We start from the raw sequence: 4,284 nt of genomic DNA on the forward strand, positions 1-4,284 counted from the left end.
TTTAATAATCCATCTCACAAGTCACCATAGAGCTCAGTCAAATCCACCCATAGAATTAGAAAGTCCTTGAAGGTAACTTTGGGACACCTTAAAGACAGTCTAGTCCAATTCTTCCTTTTATAGAAGGAAAACTGAGTTTCAGAGAGATCAAGCAGTTTTCTACACTAGCACAGCTAATCTGTGGTAAAGCTAAAAAGAGAACTCAGGCTTACCTTTCCACCAATGAAAGGAAAATTTTATTCTTCCTTATTACTGCCTTTCAAACACATTCTGTCAATTCTCTCTTCCCAGCCACTTAACCTACAATCTTTGGTCCTCCAGCCAGCTTCTCACATAGCTCTCAGGTGAGAAAAAAACATCAGTTTCTCTCCACCACAAGTCAGGGGACTCTGGTCAGACTGTCCCAAGAACTCTCACCACACTCTGCTCCAGGTCTCGGCTGCCTTGGGGCAGGACTTCCATTCAGCACACATCCACCAGGGTGTCAGTCTCTCCGCTTGATAGGTCTCTATTGTTTCCTTTCCCTTGACCAGAGAGAGAGAAAACCACAGTGCTTTTTAGTTCTCTTCAAAGTAATCCTCATTTTTTTTTTTCATATTTTAAATGTTAAAGCCATCTTCATTTTTTAAACCTCTTCCCTTGATCTTCTTTCCTTAAACCAAAAGTGGGAGTGACAGGTTACAGATGTCAGAACCAATGTGGGGGCCACCCCTTGAGCAAGCTGAGCATAAACAACCTGATGAGTCTCCTTATAATATGAGGGTACTCGCCACCTGCTAGCCTAAGCTCTGAAATGAAGAAAAGAAGGAAATCTCATTTAACGTCTTGGGGAGGTGGGTTGAATTGGGAGATTGGGATTGACATATATACTCTGCTGCTGCTGCTGCTAAGTCGCTTCAGTCGTGTCCGACTCTGTGCGACCCCACAGACGGCAGCCCACCAGGCTCCCAGGTCCCTGGGATTCTCCAGGCAAGAACACTGGAGTGGGTTGCCATTGCCTTCTCCAGTGCATGAAAGTGAAAAGTGAAAGTGAAGTCGCTCAGTCGTGTCCGACTCTTCGAGACCCCATGGACTGCAGCCTACCAGGCTCCTCCGTCCATGGGATTTTCCAGGCAAGAGTACTGGAGTGGGGTGCCATTGCCTTCTCCAGACATATATACACTACTATATGTAAAATTAGATGACTAATGAGAATTTACTGTATGGCACAGGGAACTCTACTCAATGATCTGTGATGACCTAAATGGGAAAGAAATGTATAGCAGATTCATTTTGTTGAAGCGGGAACTAACACAAAATTGTAAAGTGATGATACTCTAATAAAAAATTTAAAAAAACACAAAACACACACAAAAACAATTGCCTCTATTTCTTTCCTGGTGTCTTTGCTTCAGCTGAATCTTTTTTCAATTTGATTTTTATTACATTAGGCGTTCAAATAAGAGAATGCATGTTTCTGATTTTTTTTAGTTGGTTGGATCCTATTGTGGGACCAACTTCTGTCTCCCTCCTTCCCCTCAGCTGAGACTCTCAATAGCATCTGCAGAACCCTGCACAGAGACGAGAGGAATTTACAGTACATCCATCCCTCACTCTAGGGTTTCCTATCAAGGCTGTCGATCATCTAAACTTAGGTCCCGGTCCTATCTGTTATCTGAACTTCAGTCTTATTCTCGAGACTCAGCCCTCCTGGCTGCCATGGACACTCCAGACCTAGTCCATGGATTTCAGCCTGGTCTAATGCCTTAGCTCCAATCCTGACTCCCTACCCAATCTCGATCCCCCTGCAACTGGCACATGCCTACCCCTTTCAATTTCTTAAGATTAGACTGGCCCTGAACTTTTTAGTCCAGGGGCTAAGGTCCTGCTACCTGCCGACCAGACCTATCTGTTTATCTGAAATCCTGAGTATTTCCTACCTCAGAATTTTCTGTCTTGCATTAAGACGTGTCATGTTCTGTTTGGTCCCTGGAAATAACTGCTTGCCCATGCTACTTCTTGTCATTGGCTTCTGTGTCCTCCCAGTGGTGTAGCTGGCCTGCCTAGGACTATTTCAGTTGACGCTGTGTTCCCTGGTGGTATCAGATCCCAGTCTCTTCTTCTCAGTTGGCTGTAGACTATCACAGGACTCCAGCCAGGCATAAACCATTTCCCGAGAGTAGAATGTTTTGTTATATGACTGCTCTGAAGAACAGCACAACCCTTGGGACTAAACCAGGAAAACACTCGTATGCGGTGAGTCATTTGAAGGCAGACCATGGGCTTCCCAAGTGGTGCTAATGATAAAGAACCTGCTTGCCAATGCAGAAGACATAAGAGACACGGGTTCGATCCCTGGGTTGGAAAGATCCCCGGGTGGAGGGCATGGCGACCCACTCCAGTACTCTTGCTTGGAGAATCCCATGGGCAGAGAAGCCTGGCAGGCTACAGTCTATAGGGTCACAAAGAGTCGGACAAGACTGAAGGGAGTTAACACGCACATATGGAGTCACCTACTGTCTCTACTCAGGCACAGACAACATGGATCACAGACTGTTGAGTCCTAGCTCAGTGAATGTATGTATAATGGACATTTATCTTGCCTGTCCAGCATCCCTTCTAGTCTGGTACCATAATTTTTCTTTTCCCATTCTCAATCCATAGAGTTCTAGTAGGGTTGACCCAAACCTCAGGCTTACCCCTGGCCAATCAGAGCAACCCAACACTCCTCAAACAGAGATTATTTCAGGGATGTGCATGTGACCCAAGCTGGGCCAAGGACAGTCTTACTTGGGAATGTTACAGGACCTATCAGAAAAGAGGTGCTTTTTTCTGGGGTTGTTAAATTGGTAGAATGTAACCTGGAGCTACTGGGAGCCATCTTTGACATCATACAGGGAGATACTGCCCAGTTATGAAATCAATTTACAGGAAAACAAAACAGAAGGCCAAAGGCAAACTTGTTACAACATTGATCCAATCCTAACGCCAGCAACCCACCAATGAACTCCTTGGTTTATAAACCAATAGATTTTCTTCTATTGTGTAAGTCAATAGGAGTTGGTTTCCTATTTAGTTCAGTTCAGTCACCCAGTCATGTCTGACTCTTTGCAACCCCATGGACTACAGCATACCAGGCTTCCCTGTCCATCATCGCCAAATCCCAGAGCTTGCTCAAACTCATGTTCATCAAGTTGGTGATGCCATCCAATCATCTCATCCTCTGTCATCCCCTTCTCCTCCTTCCTTCAATATTTCCTAGCATCAGGGTCTTTTCCAATGAGTCAGTTCTTCACATCAGATGGCCAAAGTACTGGAGTTTCAGCTTTAGCATCAATCCTTCCAATGAATATTCAGGACTAATTTCCTTTAGGATTGACTGGTTTGATCTCCTTGTTGTCTAAGGGACTCTCAAGAGTCTTCTCCAACACCACAATTCAAAAACATCAATTCTTCGGCACTCAGCTTTCTTTATAGACCAACTCTCATATCCATACATGACTACTGGAAAAACCACAGCTTTGACTAGACGGATCTTCATTGGCAAAGTAATATCTCTGCTTTTTAATATGCTGTCCAGGTTGGTCATAGCTTTTCTTCCAAGGAGCAAGTGTCTTTTAATTTCATGGCTGCAGTTACCATCTGCAGTGGTTTCCCATTACTTGAAGCTAATACAGCTGGTAAGAAAGACTGATTGGTATTTCCTTCTGCTTTACCAGCTCAGTAAACCTCCAGGAAGGAAATATGCCAAAGAAAAGCCAGTTGAAAAAGTGTTCAAAAATGTATTCTTCATTTATTCAACTATTCAGTTTAAGAAAGTAGCATTATATAATGAAAACAAAACAAGCTTCAGAACCTGTCAGAGCCCTACTCAAATCTTACTTTTCTTTTTCTTCTAGTTTCATTGAGATATAATTAGCATACAGCACCATATAAGTCTAAGGTGTACAGTACAATGATTTAAATTACATACATCATGAAGTGATTATCACAATAAGTTTCCTGAATGTCTATCATCTCATATGGATACAAAATTAAAGAAAGAATAAAAGTCTTTCACTGTAATGAGAACTCTTAGGATTTACTCTTTTAACAATTTTCATATATAACATACAGCAGTGTTAGTTATATTTATTATGGTGTACTTTAAATCCCTATTACTTATTTATCTTGTAACTAGAAGTTTGTACCTTTCGACTGCTTTCATCCAGGTACTCCTTCCCCAACCCCTCTCCCTCAGGTAACCACAAATCTGATCTCTTTTTCTATGAGTTTGTTCATTTCTGAAGCATAATTAACCTACAA

Source organism: Bison bison, unplaced genomic scaffold (genome assembly GCF_000754665.1).
Source record: "Bison bison bison isolate TAMUID 2011002044 unplaced genomic scaffold, Bison_UMD1.0 scf7180017864503, whole genome shotgun sequence".
NCBI lineage: Eukaryota > Metazoa > Chordata > Mammalia > Artiodactyla > Bovidae > Bison > Bison bison.